The sequence below is a fragment of the Lygodium microphyllum genome, chromosome 10 (assembly GCF_053477565.2).
Source record: "Lygodium microphyllum isolate KBCC chromosome 10, Lygodium_microphyllum_v1.1.10, whole genome shotgun sequence".
Taxonomy (NCBI): Eukaryota; Viridiplantae; Streptophyta; class Polypodiopsida; order Schizaeales; family Lygodiaceae; genus Lygodium; species Lygodium microphyllum.
In genome coordinates this window covers 30543884-30561067 of record NC_141144.1, presented here as the reverse complement: position 1 = coordinate 30561067, position 17184 = coordinate 30543884, and the positions used below count along the sequence as shown (strand labels likewise).

The 17184-nt window shown below is 37.1% G+C and overlaps 1 pseudogene; it reads right to left on the bottom strand.

Moving 5' to 3' along the window:
• Positions 1-15424, bottom strand: part of LOC148029847 (polyubiquitin-like) — a 258440-nt pseudogene extending 243016 nt beyond the window's left edge.
• Between the last annotated feature and the right edge of the window lie 1760 nt (positions 15425-17184).

Sequence of the window (17184 nt, the reverse complement as noted above, 5' to 3'; positions counted from 1 at the left end):
AACTGTAGGCAAAATCAATGCACCTAGTCAACCACTGACTGCCAAAGCATAACTAGCATCAAGCGAGCATAAATCAACATATGACTGTCATACGAATATCGATCAAACACCCAAGCATGTCAAACGAATCCATCAGTAAGCTAGCACACCCTTTGTATAATAGGGCAAAGTGTACACAACATTGGCAAGACCTGACACAAAGAGGTGTGTGCTCAGGGAGTGCAAAGCCCAAATTAGCCCAAGTACATGTATGCAGACCATGGCATATCAACCGTGCAACATCCAAGTGAAGAAGATCCCAGTCTCAGAAGACTCAAAGCTCAATAGCATAAACCACCTGCTCAATGTCTATTAAACATCCAACAATGCTCCCACTAGCACAAAAGCCATATGGATCAAGCCAAGAAGCTCAAGAAAGGCATATGAGAGCACCACTGACAAAATATCCAAGACCAAACATCAATAAGACATCATGAGCATATAGGCTTTGTAGCCTCCAATTAGAGCATCCATAGACATCAATTGTATCCCAACTACAACTCTGGAAAGCCAAGAAATATCCCAAGTAAGTTTCGGGAAGCCATATGCAAGCCGCACTAGTAGCAATCGGCTCCAAACAAGTAGTTGCATAGGCCAAGCATGTCAAGACTGGTCAGACATAGGTAACATACATGCCATATGTACATCCAAGACATAGCATCAAATGCATTCCAAAGCCGATCTCAAGCTCAAATGAAGATCCAGAACCAAAGCCAAGCTGGATGTTGTACCTCGAAGGTCAATACTTCATTGCATATCCTAAAGGCATAGCCCGAAATTAATAGGTATAACCAAACTGGAGGTAAAATAACCTTTCAACCAAGGTAGCATAAATCCCAACCAACAACGAAGTGTTTGCATCCAAATCAAGGCTCAATAGCTCTCAAATAGCATATCCGGGCATAAACCATGATGACCAAGCATCAATACATCCAGCAGGACACCCGAATGTCAACAAAGAGCATTATGCATAAGCCGCCCCTGATAAAACATTGCTGCTAAAACAATGTACGGTAGTAAATCCATGCATAAATCCAAAAAACTCTCAAACACTTCCAAAAAAACTAATCATCATTCAAAATAAATAAAAAATCAACCATTTAGTCCTAAAAAATAACAAAAATCAATCAAAAAATCAAGTCATTTGAGTTCCTCAATATGTCCTGTGTATGGTTCTTCCTTAAATGGTTGGATTTTTAGTACATTTAGTGGCTAAATGTCCCGCTTGATAATGCTACTTTCCACACCATGTATTAGATTGCTTTATATCTCTTGCACCTCCTCATGCAGGACTAGATATGTTGGCAATATTCACCTTTATTGTCTATAGTTATTTTGTAATCATGTCCATCAACTCCTTGACGCTTGCAATAGAATTGGACAAGTAGTCCTTCAAAATTTCTCCTCGTAGAGTACTTGCAGTAGGGTTTTAGGAAGCCTCTGCATCATGCCATAGCCTGTTTTAATTGATCAAGAGGGTCCTTTGTTCTGATTTTGATTCAAAGCCCATGTTGAGAGTGGGGGTTGTTCGTTCCAGTTGATAGGATTCCATTGTTATTGTTGAGTTGCCATTGGGGGGACTATTTGAGGCCACTGTTGTTATGGTTGAACCATCATTTGAGGTACTATTATTTGTGGCCGTGTACTATACTAATGCACTATTTGCATATGAGAGTAGGGGTATGAAAATTGTTTCTAGGACTACATTTGGTGGATATACCATTCCTGGTATGGGATAAGGTAAGACTCCTCTTCTTGAGGTCATCAATAGCCTTCCTTTGACTTCATTATACATTCTTGCACCTTCCACTATAGCTTGCAGGTTGATTGGTCCTCTCAATTTCACAAACTTACAAAATTTTGGTTGTAGGTCTCTAAGAAAAACGCTATTTTGGATGCCTTGATCTAAGTGATGGTTAGTCTATCTCTTCAGTATGGATTCCATTCGAGAGACATATTCTTCCACCCGTTCACTAGAGAACTAACTTAAGTTCACGAACTCCTCTCACATTGGTTCTTCAAAATCTTCATGCCTCCATTTAGTGAGGAAGGCCAATTTCAGGTTTTTACATGTGCCAAATGTTCCTGCTACTTGTCTCTCATACCATTGAAATGTCAGACCTTTGAAAGTAGCAAGGAATATCATCAACCAATGCTCTGAGGTTCTAGCATTGTTAGCTACACACGTTACCATAAACTCAGCTACATGAAGATCAGGGTCTTCATTGTACTCTCTCTTAAAGATGGGCAACAGGACTACATTTCTTGAATGGTCATCAATATTTCAAGGACAAGTCTGACTAGGAAGGGGACCTTCAGTCACCATCGAGAATTCTTTAAAGAGTGCCACTAGGTTGTCAAAGAATGCATGTGCTTGCTAGCCAATTCTTGGCTTTGATTTTTGCCTTCTCTCTTTTCACATACATCTCGACTCATTATAATGCTTGCTTGTTGATTGCTTCATTTAGAGAGTTAGCTCGAATATGTTTGTCTGTATTCAATAGAGTAGAATTAGAAGGGCATCCATCTTTGGAGGACTCTCATGCCAACATTTCTTCTACTTCCTTCTTTTCAATATCTATGAGTTTAGCTTTCATTCCACTATAGAGGGGAAGATATTCAGTTCTGAAGGTATCAAAACTCATTTTTTTTAGGATCGTTGTGGTGCCATCATCATAGTAATTCCAACTTTGTGATGGTTTCAATAGTGTATGTTGTGAAGAACACTCTATCTACTAGTTTCTAGTGGGTTGCTAATTAGACAAACAGAAGGTTGTCAATGCACCAAGCATCCCATGTATCTTGCTGTTCAGGATCTATAAACATACTCCAACTCTTTTCCTTCTTGTCCTTGTGCACTTCCAGTGACCACAACTCATGAAAATTCTTCACAATCTCCCTCTTGATGATGTCTAAAAACTCTTCAATGAAGGCCAAGTCTCCCATGGATGGTTATTCTCTCTATTTCTACACCCGAGTTTACTCCTAGATAATTTGCTACCAAGATGCATCTCTCTATTACTTCAAAAGGGAGAGAAAATAGTCCACCACATAGATCTTGCATCAAGATGGTAATATGTTATCGCCATTGTGGGATGAACTTCTTGTAGAAAGTGGCATTGACTATGTGAATTTCCAATTCTTCAGTGGTAGAAGTAACTCAATCAAACTCAAATACTATCAGAACATCAACAAAATATGTCACAACATCATATTTTCACTACAAAACATCATGGGCTTCTCAAACCTAATCAACCTCATCCAAAACACTTTGAAACACTTCCAAAACAAATAATCATCATTCAAAATAAATAAAAAATCAACCATTTTATCTTTAAAAGTAACAAAAATCAGTCAAAAAATCAAGTCATTTTAGTCCCTCAACATATCCTCTATATGGTTCTTCCTTAGACAATATGAATGGAGAAAAATCTAGAAATGGTTAGCTTTTGTGTACATTTAGTAGCTAAATGTCCCACTTCATGATTGCACTTTCCACATCATGTATTAGGTTGCATCATATCTCTTCCACCTCCTCCTACACGACTGGATATGTTGGCAATGTTCACCTTTAGAGTCTACAGTTGTTCCGTAATCACGTCCATCAACTCCTTGATGCTTGCAACTTAATTGGACAAGTAGTCCTTCAAATTTTCTCCTCTTGAAGTACTTGTAATAGGGTTTTGGGGAGCCTCTATAATCACTGCTTAGACTAGATGGATTGATCAAGAGGGTCCTCTGTTTTTTATTTCAATTCAAAGCTCCTGTTGAGAGTGGGGGTTGTTGGTTCCAGTTAGTAGGATTCCATTGTTTTTTTGTTGCCATTGGGGGAACTATTTGAGGCCACTATTGTTGTAGTTGAACCATCATTTGAGGTGTTGTTGTCTGCGGCCACTTTGGATTGGATGCACTGTACTGCGGCACTGTTTGCATTTGAGGGTAGGGGTTGGAAACTGTTTCTAGGACTACATTTGGTGGATATACCATTCCTCGTATGGGAGAAGGTAAGATTTATCTTCCTTAGGTCATCCATAGGCTTTCTTTGACTACATTTGGTGGATATACCATTCCCATACTACAAGGCTTTCTTTGACGCCCTAGTGGCACTCTCTCTTTAAAGGAGGCTTTCGCTACTAGCCAATTCTTGGCTTTGATTTTTGTCTTTTCTCTTCTCAAATACATCTGGACTCATTCTAATGCTTGCTTGTTTATTGCTTCATTCATCATGGAGTTAGATCCACTCTGTTTGTTTGTACTCAATAGAGTAAAACCAAAGGGGCTTCAATCTCTAGAGGACTCTCTTACCAATAGTTCTTGTACTTCCTTCTTTTCAATGTCTCTAAATTCAGCTTTCATTCCACTATAGAGGGGAAGATATTCAGTTCTAAAGGTATCAAAACTCATTCTTTTGAGGATCATTGTGATGCCATCATCATATAAATGCCATTCTTTTTATGGTTTCAACAGTGTATGTTGTGAAGAACACTTTATCTATTAGTTTCCAATGGGTTGCTAATTGGACAAACAGAAGGTTGTCAATGCACCAAGCATCCCATGTATCCTACTCTTGAGGATCTACATATAAATTCCAACTCTTTTCCTTCTTGTCCTTGTGTACTTCAATTGACCACAACTCCTAAAGCTTCTTCACAATCTCCCACTTAATGATGTCTGAAAACTCTTCAATGAAGGCCAAATCTCCCATGGATGGTAATTCTCTCTATTTCTGCACTTCAGCTTACTCCTAGATAATTTGCCACCAAGATGCATGTCTCTATTGCTTCAAAAGGGAGAGGAAATAGTCCACCACATAGAGCTTGCATCAAGATGGTAATATGTTTTTGCCATTTGTGGGATGAAGTTCTTGTAGAAAGTGGCTTTGACTATGAGAATTTCCAAATATTTAGTGGTAGAAGGAACTTTGCAAGCATCCATTGAATTATCTCCTCTTTGCAATGCAATTTCCTTCGTTTTCAACCCCTTCTAATGCTTGTTGATGGTATTGTGTCCCCAGCTGCTACATATAAAAAACATGGAGCCCCAAGAGAAACACTAAGAAAATGGAGAATGTGCTGCAATAAAATCTATATTGTTTCATGAACAACCATCTTTTTTATATTTTATGTGACCATAAAAAGAAAAACAACATCAATCTTCTCAAATCTTCAATGCAGCTTATTCTCCCATGGCTTTAACTTGAACAAAATTGATTATGATATTCATATTCCTCATAGAATTCATCAAGAAACCACAAAATCACAAGAGAATACACAAATTTGAATGGAAATAATCACATAGCATTCTTTTTCAAAGGTTTCATAGCTTTCTTTCACAATCTCTCACTCATAGATACATTGTTTTGCACAGATTTGGCTATCTCTCTCACACGCTCTCGCTCACTCTCATACTCTCTCTCAGTTGTAAAATGGGATAATAAAGAATAATCATCCCCAAAACCTCTTTGGTGGTGGTAACCCCTCCCAAGAGATATGTTTTATATGAAAGGTAATCAGAGCCACTACACTATCCCTTCATAGCTCAACAATGTCATTGTCACTTCAGCCTTCACTTGAGTCTTCAATAGCTACTTATTCCACTTATTTGACCTATTTTAAACTTGTATTCATCTCTTTCCAAGGCTGGAAAATTTCTCGAAGCTACGAATCTATCCCATATAACACTTATAGATATATACATTATGGAACAGAATAGAAAAACATACTCTACGAAAGCTCAACAAAAGGTCTACAGTACCATACAGAAGGTCATAAGAAAGACTTTAGCTAAACTAAAACCATTCAAAACCATCAAGAATAAATCAATAAGCTTCCAAACACCCTCAAAAATCATCAATTATAATTCCAACCTCTCATATAGAAGAAAACAAGGAAAAATAAAAGCTTAACAGACTCAATCAAACCCAATTAGACACTATCGGGACATCAATTGAATATGTCACTACATCATATTTTCACTATAAAACATCATGAGCTTCTCAAACCTAATCAATCTCATCCAAAAAACTCTCAAACACTTCCAAAATAACTAAACACCATTCAAAATAAATAAAAAATCAACATTTAGTCCTCAAAAATAACAAAAATTAGCCCAAAAATCAAGTCATTTTAGTCCCTCAACATGTCCTTTGTATGGTTCTTCCTTAAACAATATGAACAAAGAAGCATCTAAAAATGGTTGGCTTTTGGGTACATTCAATGGCTAAATGTCCCGCTTGATGATGGCACCTCCTCCTCATGTAGGACTATATATATTGGCAATATTCACCTTTAGCATCTGCACATGTTCTATAATCATGTCCATCAACTCCTTCTTGATACTTGCAACTTAATTGGACAAGTAGTCCTTCAAATTTTGCCTCCTAGAGTACTTGCAGTAGGGTCTTGGGAAGCCTCTGAAATCACTATATAGACTGGTTGGATTGATCAAGAGGATCCTCTATTCGGATTATGATTCAAAGCTCCTGTTGAGAGTGCGGCTTGTTGGTTTCATTTGGTAGGATTCCATTGTTATTGTTGAGTCGACACCTAGTGGGGGAACTATTTGAGGCCACTGTTGTTGCAGTTGAACCATCATTTGAGGTATTGTTGTCTACAGCGGCCATTATGGATTCGGTGCACTCTACTGCTACACTATTTGAATCTGAGATTAGGAGTAGGAAACTATTTTTGGGACTGCATTTGGTGGGTATACCATTCCTGGTATGGGAGGAGATAAGACTCCTCTTCTTAAGGTCATCAATTGCCTTTTTCTAACTTCATCATAGAGTATTACACCTTCTAGTGTAGCTTGCAGGTTCATTGATCTTCTCAATTCCATAAACTTATAAACTTCTGGTTGTAGGCCTCTAAGAAAAACTCCCTTTTGTATACCTTCATCTAAGTGATGGTTAGTCCATCTCTTTAGTATGGATTCCATTCTAGAGACATATTCTTCCACTCATTTGCTAGAGGAATGACTTAAGTTCATGAACTCCTCTCACAGGTTTTGTTCAAAAATTTTATGCCTAAATTTAGTGAGGAAGTCCAATTTTAGGTCGTCCCATGTGCCTAAAGTTCATGGTGCTTGTCTCTCATTCCACTGAAACGCCACACCTTTGAAAGTGGCGATGAATATAACCAACCAATGCTTGAGGGTTCTTGCATTGTTAGCTACACACACTACCATAAACATAGCCACATGTAAAATAGGGTCTTCATTGTACTCTCCCTTAAAGATGGGAAATTGAACTACATTCACTAGCTTGTCATCAATATTTTTAAGGACAGATTTAACTAGGAAGGGGACCTTGAGTCACCATGGGGACTTTTGTAAAGATTGCTGCTAGGGTGTCAAATGAGGATTCTGCTCTCCTGCCAGCTAGTTCTCAACTTTGATTTTTACTCCATCTCTTCTCACATACCTCTCGACTCGTTCGAGTGGTGCCTCTTGATCTCATCCTTCATCAAGGAGTTAGCTCCAACCAATTCGTCCCCTGTACTCAATAGAGCAGAATCTAGGGGCTTCATCCTCTTGAGGACTCTCTTGCCAACATTTCTTCTACTTTCTTCTTTTCAACACCTATGAATTTTAGCTTTCATTCCACTACAAAGAGGAAGATATTTGGTTTTGAAGGTATCAAAACTCATTCTTTTGAGCATCGTTGTGGTGCCATCATCATAGTGATGCTAGCCCTCTAATGGTTTCAATAGTGTAATTTTTGAAGAACACTCTATCTAGTAGCTTCTAGTGGGTTGCTAATTGGACAAGCATAAGGTTTTTAGAGCACCAAGGATCCCACGTATCTTGCTGTTGAGCATCCATAAACATATCCCAACTCTTTTCCTTCTTATTTTTGTGAACTTCAATTGACTATGACCCTTGAAGATTATTCATAATCTTACACTTGATGATGTTTAGAAACTCTTCAATGAAATCTAAATCTCCCATGAATGGTCATTATCTCTATTTATAATCTTTAGTTTTCTCCCAAAAAACTCACCAACAAGATGCATGTATTTTTTGCTTCAACAAGGAGAGGAAATAGTCCACCACATAGAGGCTGCATCAAGATGGTAATATGTTTCCACCATTTTGGGATGAATTTCTTGTAGAAAGTGGTTTTGGCAATGATAATTTCCAATTCTTTAGTGGTAGAAGGAACTTTGCAAGCATCCATTGAATTTTTTTCTTTTCAACAATATCATTTCCTTTATTTTCAGTCCCTTCTTGTGCTTGTTGATGGCAATTTTCCTTGGCTGCATACCAAAAACATGGATCCCCAAGAGGAACACTAATAAAATGGAGAATGTACTGCAAGAAAGTCTATATTGTATCATTAATGAGTATGCTTTTCATATTCTATGTGATCACAACAGGAAAAATAACACCAATCTTCTCAAATCTTCATGCAACTTCATATGACAATTCTCCCATGGACTTATCACAACAAAATTTCAACAAATTATTCATATTCTTCATTTTTTAAAAAAAAGAGAATACAAAGGAATGCTCCAATTTGAATGGAGATCATCACATAGTATTTATCTTCAATAGTTTCACAATCTTCAAGTCTCTCTCACAATCTCTCACTCATAAATACATTTTTTGCATGAAAAATTGGCTATCTCTCACACAGAGTCTCTCTCATATATGCTCTCTCTCAATAGTACAATGGAATAATCAAGAATAATAATCCATAACCCCTATTATGAAAGGTCACCAAAGCTAGTACAATGTCCTTTTGTAGCTCAACATTGTCATTGTCACTTCAATCTTTACTTGAGCCTTTAGAAGCTACTTCTTCCACTTCTTTGAGCTATTTTGAACTTGTATTCATCTCTTTGCAAGGTTAGAAAACTTATATTGGAGCTATATATAGCTCACCCTATCTAGACTAGGTCACACCTATATATATGTAGATTGTGATCAATATGAGATAGTCTTTGGGAGTGTATATTGCGTGTCTTTTCTCTCCCTCTTGTGTCTCTACATATATTCTCTCTCTATATCTCAACATGGTATGAGAGCTATCACGATCGACTACAACCACTTCCTTGAAGAAGATAATCAGAAAGTATATCTATGTAGTATCTCCTTAATTCTTGATTCATGTTCTTTTCATGCTTAAATTTGATGTATTGTGTTTGTTCTGATCATCTTATGTTATGAATTTTAAGCATAGAAGAAGTTCACTTGATTTTCATCAATCATCATTTAGATTGCAGATATGTTGAATTATAGATATGCTTGCTTTGACACCCTAAAAGTTTCTATTTAGAAAACTCTTAAGAAAATACTTTCTCAAGAAAACTAGTTTTTGTGATGTGCTAGGACTCACAAGCTTTCTTTTTATCAAATCCATGCTCAATTTAGAGTTTTGTGTCAAAAGTTATGTCAATTCAGGTAAATTGGACTTGAAACAGGAAAACAAACATGGTAATAGCTTTTCGTGCAAACTTCTACAACACAGGTTTTGTCACGATTACTCACTCCTTGCATTTCTACAAATTTTCCAAAAGTAGCTAGATCATCATCTATTCTTGGCTAAAAACTAAAGCACTAACATTTGAGCATTGTTCATATTTGTCACCTATTTTGGACCGATTTCTTCTCTCACATGTTGTCTATTTTGGGTCACTTTATTCTTGCCCACTTTTTGTGTACCTTGGGCCTGTTTCTTTTGGGGTATACTTTTTGAACTAAACGTTTTTTCTTATAGCATAGCTTCTGCATATGATTTGTTGTGTTGCACTTTTGTCTTATCGTTTCCTATATGGTGTGTAGATTATGTGATCTCATAATGTACATATTCTCTCAACAAGGTATGTCAAATTCTATAATTATCGACGGGGTTCCTTTTGGACAATGTTTTGTTTCTCACTTTCAAGGACAAGGATTCCTTGGGTGGAAAGTAAAGATGTTGCTAATTATTGAAGGTGATGACTTGCGTGATATTGTTCTTGCTAATTAAGAATGTGTGGCTCAACCAATTGATCAGGCTCGTGATAATACCCTTGTAACTGAAAGGCCTATCTTGAAGAATGGCAAACTATTTATAATGAGTGGGTAAAACATGAAAAAGGAGCTCATCATTATATTCTTTCTACTCTTCAAAATCCCTTATGCTTGATGCATATAATCTTTCAATCTCACAAACTATATGGGAGTATTTGATAGCAAATTTTGAGAATAAATATATTATAAAAATCCTTTATCTTCATAGTCAGCTCATTGAGTTACAATACAACATCGAAACTTCTATGACAACACATATCAAATCATTCAAAAACATTATTAATTAGCTTGTTTCTCTACTGATGATGCTATTCCACGAAAGCAATTGGTATCACAGCTTATTGATACTATAAAGGATCATGCTTATGATAATATTGTTACCATATTATCTAACAAAGATGGGATCAATTTTGATCAAGCCTATAAATATTTGATTGAATGTTCATAATGACACACAAATCAAGAAATAGTTATGATCTCACAAGAGGATACAAAATCAGAATAAATTGACCAAGCTTTACTTGGTTAGAGGCATCCCTTTCCACACTCTACACATAGGAGTCATCATGGTGGTAACTTCTCTTGCCTCAAGTTTCCTAATAGACATTGTTCTAAATTAATTGCAATAGAAATGATCACACTACAAATAATTGATGGGCAAAACAATATCATGAAGAACATGGTATTACAAATAAACAACCATGTTTATGTAGAGCTTATTCTAATTGTGACTAATACAAAAAAGAGTGATCATCCAACCCATCTATGTTTTAAGAGACATTTTGATTCAAATCATAATAGAGCATATGTTGCTACACATGACAACACTATTGAGGAAGTAAATTGTGTTAGTTATTCTATCTCTCCAGAAAGAATACTTCATGTTCATGATGGATCTCTTTTTATTATTGATTTGGTGCTACGAGAAACATGACATATCAATCCAAATAGTTACATAATTATCATTCCATTCCTCTCAAGAAACTTCCTTATCTTGCTTGTGACACAACATGTCAAGTCAAAGGTATAGGTGGTTTATATTTCGGTACTCTTTCTTCAATGAGAATTCTGTGTGCAGTTTGACATGTCCCAGATCTACAAAGCAATCTTCTTTCAATTTCAAGACTTGTACATCTTGGTCTCTTTGTCGGTTTTTAACCACACCAAGTGTCGCATTGAGAAAGGTGGCCAAAGCATAGTTGTTGCTCCTCAAAATTGTAATCTTTTTTATTTATATTTAAATGAAGATGTTGCAAATGTTGTTACAACTCTTGGCAATCTTAATAGCAAAATATGACATCACCGCTTTGTTCACTTTGATTTTTCAAAGCTTTTCATCGATCTTTATCGGTGTGAACTTCTTCAAGGTATGGAATTTAAAGCTTGTTCTCATATAGGTATTTGTGAATATTGTGCACTTGGAAAGCATTTTTGCAAACCCTTTTCCATTAATCCACCACAACTTATTCTAGAGATTTGCTTGATCTTATTCACACTGATGTTTGTGGACCTTTTCCTCCATCAAAATATCAATATTGGTATTCCATGACTTTTATTGATTACTTCTCAAGATACACCACTATTTATCTCTTGTGACACAAATCAGAAGCTTTATTATCTTTTAAGCAATATCAAAAAAGCTACAGAACCTCATACTGGTCATTGCATCAAGAAACTTTGTAGTGATAACGGTGAAGAATGAATTTCAAATGATTTTGATAATTATTGTAATAATCAAGGTATTCATCATTCCCTACTCTCCTCAACATAATGGTATTGTTGAATGTAAAAACAAGACTATTCTCAATGGCATGTGATGTATGCTTATTCATTTTGTCTTATCTTGATGTTTCTGGGCTGAAGTGATCTTAACAATAGTATTTGTGCAAAATCATCTTTCTACAACTTCTCCTCATGGTAAAATACCAATTACTACTTAGATAGGTGAAACTCCTTCTGTTTCATATTTTTGAGCTTTTGGATGTATTGCTTAAATGCATGTACCCAAAGAGACTCTCAAAAAACTTGATGCTCCTGGTTTGAAAGTTATTTTCATTGGATATTCAAGTTTTTGTAAGGGATACAAGTTTTATGATCAGTCTTCAAGAAGATAATCATAAGTCATTATGCTATTTTCAATTAGCAACTTATGGCCAACACATGGTCTCACGAGGATGTTGGGCGGATGTGGTCACTAGAGGACGTTGATGATACAAATTCATTACTCACTTATTTTCCTTTTCTATATGACGATGAAGCTCCTTCATGGAATAATATTGACTCTTCAAATCAGGATTCACAACTTGCACCTATTATTTCTGATGATGACCTTGGTGTTGATTTTTATGTTGATATTCCAATTGATAATGAGCATGGTACTTATCATGTTTATGATGTTGATATTCTTGAGAATGCTCTCCAAATTTGTGAATACCCTATCTCTTATAGTGACACCATGTCATTCCCACAAAAGAAACACTGGCAGGGGACCATGGAAGCTAAGTATGAATCTCTTCTCTTTAAAGGTACATGGGCTCTAACTGAGTTACCACCTGCATGTACTACTATTAAATGCAAGTGGGTTTAGAAGACCATTAAGATTTTGGGTTCTCACATTCGTTAAGTCATTCCCAAATCAGACTCCAAATCATCATTAAGAAAAGTCATTCTCACATCAAGTGGAGGTTCACAAAAAGCAAACTCCAAATCAAACATTGGACTGCAACTAGATTAGTTTTGAAGTATTTGAAAGGCACTAAAGATTTTGGATTGGTTTATCAATGCCACAACAACACTCTGATTCTCTATATTCACTTCAACTTTTGGGTTACATGGATGCATATTGGGCAAGCTCTCACTTATCTATGCATTCTATAAGTGGAATTTGTTCCTTTATCAATGGCTTTCTTGTTTCTTGGACTAGGAAGAAACAACATGGTGTTTTTGTTTCCACTATACTAGAGACTAAATATGTAGCTTCATCTTTAGTGGCTCAAGATTTAGTATGGCTTCGACAAATTCTATTGGATATGGGTCATCCTCCTTTCTCTAGCACATCACTTTGATGTGATAACCAAAGTGCTATTAGTCTTGCTAAATACTATGATCAACATAACAAGTCTAAACATATTGCAGTACATTATCATTATGTTCAATATGAAGTAAAGAAAGGAATGATCATGATTGAACATTGTCCGAATGATCAGACAATCGCATATATATTCACGAAAGGACACAATGAAGCACTCTTCACTCTAATATGCTCGAAAATTAGAGTTGTCTCAACTTCAATCTTTAGGAATTAATCTACTATGACATTTCGCTGTAATTGTACATACTCCTTGTAGGCACCATAGCTTCACATATGAACATAAACCTCAGACCTCTTGGTCACCTTTGCACATAAACCTCAGACCTCAGGCCTTTAGCATCCCATGAATAGGCAATAGAAGTTACATGCGTAAAATAAGATTTTATTCGATTCCTACATATAATCTCTTTGAGGAATTCTTAACTACAAATTCCAAGGGGTAACTTGGGTCTGCACAAGATGAACCTATGCGAGTACAAGGAATGTATTGTGTCCCTAAAAGATTTAATATTTCTGATTTTTGTGTTGATCAAATGAAATGTCTGAATTACAAATGTTAATCCTCGGTATATATGTCATGAAGGAAAATATATTGATATCTTTTGCACCTTGGAATCATGATAGTTCTATAGCATGTAAATTCCAACCCTTGTAAATTCAGCCTTTGCCTATGTGAATAGCCCTTAACTTTGGAAATGGGGGTTAGAATAAAGAAGGCAAGAGGCCAAGGGAAGACATTTTTTGGCTCATTCACTAAATTTGGTTGTTTACTTTCTTGAAGTTAGTTTCCTTCTTGCTAGTTGAAGCATCAGCCATGGCTGTCATGTATCTTGGAACCATCAACATTAATACATGGCAAGATGTCTTGGTGCTATAGTTCTTTGTTATTTTATTGTTGTTTTCACATCAATTACAGTTTTAGTTAGATTTCCTTTCATGGTAGTTAGATTTTGTTTCATGGTTGAATGCTTCATTACATTAGTATCAGAGCTTTTCTTTGATCTAAGGCAGGCTTTAATTCCATCATTTTCATGATTATGATCTAGTTGGGGAGGTCATTTTCATGGAAGATTTGGTTACAGACATCATTTATGTGTAACTGGAGTTGAAGACACAGTTACATGGTTTGGTTTCTACTTGATAGTGACTAGTCAGGTTGCTGTACTACTTCAAACCGTGTTAAAGATGGTGGATCTTGGTAATATCTAGTGGGCAATGGTGGGCTCCATCCAATTTTAACAGGTCGTGGCTCAATTTTCGCTCAAAAATGAAGAGAGATGGACAAAATGCAGGAAACTTGGGTTGAGGTTGAGTTTACTGGGGATTAATTTTGAGAGGGAAGGGTTTACTTTTCAAACACAGTCTTTCTCTCTCCCGTTTCAAACTCCTTTCATCCTCCATAGCCAAAACTTCCATCCTCTCTCTCTCTTCCATGAGTTCTACTGCCAAAATGGACCTGTGAGCTTAAGTCTTCATGCTCCAAGCTCCCTGTAGAGTACTCTTATGGCTCATAGGCCACCATTTGATCATGTAGAACTCCGGTATGAACTATTGCGATCTGCGCCTGCAGTACATGCTGAAGCATAATGGAGATTTTAAGGGATTATTGAGCTCTTAGGCAGCCAAGGGTGCGTCCATCCTCAAGCTGCTTGCCAGTAAGGACCAGTCTCTGCTGGTCAGGAGGAATGCCTTCCTTGTCCTAGATCTTAGCCTTAACATTGTCAATCGGTCAGAGTTCTCAACCTCGAGGGTAATAGTCTTTACGAATAAGGTCTTAACAAATATCTGCATCCCACCACGCAAGCGCAGCACAAGATGGAGAGTGCTTTCCTTTTGGATGTTGTAGTCAGCAAGGGTGCGATCTGATTCGTGGACATTTTTGTTTCTATGATGGAAATTTTGGCGTTGAAGGCAACAACGGGCTACGGGTCATAATCGGGTAGCTGTTTGAATGGCAGCACGATGATGAGAATGGAAGGCACCATTACATTTGTTTTTCCTGGAACCAACAATAGCACCAGGGCATATGGTGGATATAAGGTTCCTTGCAGGGGCCTTTGTCCAACAAGAGCTGTGAAGGCCTAAGAGTGAGGAGAGACAGAGGTAGAGAGAGTGAGAGAGAGAGAGGCGCGTGCACACACACAGAATCAGAAGTAGGCAGAGAGAGAGAGAGAGAGAGAGAGAGAGAGCGCTTTGTCATGCTCATACACTGTTATTTCTAAACACACAGCCACACCCGCATCGGTTTGCTCCTGCTACTTTTCGGAATGGGTAAGCCATTGTTCCGCCTGAGTCATGTCTGGATTGCTGTCTTGGGAAGGCTCCTTAAGACTGCAAAAGCTTCTCGGAGGCTTCTCCCCTCCCCTTCTTCCAAATATTATGAAATTCTGGTAAAAACAGAGCACATCAGAGGTGTCGATGTCATTGGGGAATAGCTTGTGCTCCTACCAAGCTCTAATTTTAAATATACATATGCTTGTCCTCTGTGTACTGGTACAGAAAATGTTGAAATCTGACAAAATATCTCAGATCTCTTTGAAGTTGAAAGAAGAGGATCTGAACACATGGAAAACCTTTATAAGATCTCATATTTTCAGGCCATATGTCTTTAGAGCCTTAATCAGCATTCTAACACACACTCCTACCTCACGTGAAGAAATGTTGAGATTAGAAGCTCTATAAAGCTTATACTAAGCCTCTACTATACGTGGCATTTGGTTGTTTTGGACAGCATCAAAGATTCTCAAAAATTTTGAAGCAAACCAAAGGGATTTTGGTGGCAAATCATCCCTGAAGTACCCTCAAGTACTTGCCCTCAAGTCTTCATCAACATTGGCCGACATTGAAAGGATTGGAGCCAACATTAGTCAAGGCAAGGAAATGGACAGCATGTACCTTCAATGCCATTAAAATTTTGGCTTCTTCTTTCAAATCTTGGAGTCTATATTCTATATTGGAGCTCTCTTGATTGGTCATTCATGCTCTACAACAAGTAGAGAAAGATTTTGTCTACATCTACCCTTCTTGAAGCCATTTGGAGCAATCATGGGAGTCTATGAAGCTGAGGCTTATTCATTGATGGAGCACTCTTGAATTTGGGCATTCTTGGACGAAATTGAAGAGGATATCAAGTTCTATTTGCTGATGTCAAGTACTGTTGATGAGAGGCTATTTCATCAACAACACTCTTCTCCTACAAGCTAAAGAGGTACACTGATCATTTCTAATCTCTCTTTAAATCCTCTTTGCTGAGCTTAGTCCAATTGTTGAAGGGGGAATTAGATGATTAAGAAGGCCATTCAATCAATCAAATGCATTTCATGGAAGCCTATAGGGTTAATGTAGTGATTGCTCAATGCATAATGTCTTCCATCAACTGAAATAATCATTTCTAAATGCCTCAAACTCTATCATAGTGATTGATCAATACCTATCCACTTCTATTCACTGAAGTAATCACTTCTTAGTGTTCCAATTCTCAATTTCTTTTGCCTAACCCTGACATTGATTGGTTGCCCTATTTTTTTTTCTTTGTCATAAGTAAATTCTACCCAATGGTAAGTGGAAAAATATTTGTTAAGCAGTGAGTCACTGCTGAGGTGATCCCTTACCCATTTTCATTTCAATTCCAACCTATTCTATTCAAATTCTTGCAGATCATAAAAGGGCAATCAAAATTTTTCCTATTCCATGCATTTCATGCTAATTTTTTAGAGCCTAGCATTGAACTGCCATGTATATGCCCACGAGGAAAAGTGGATGCCAAGCGAGTTGGTAGGACAAAAGAGAGGTGACCCTCCCCTACTGACAAGGACCCTGAAGGGGAGCGCAACCTGACTCGAGAGGGAACTTTGCACACCCCTCGAGTCTCGGATCCCACACATTTAAAGTTTAGGTGCACGTACAAAACTCAAAGACACAAGAAATCAGCCTACATCATGATGTATTTGGCAGTGGTTACTTGATGTATTGACAAATGCTTGGCAACCATTCAATGGGAAAATGTATGGAAAGAAAATGCATGGAAGAAAAATGTATGT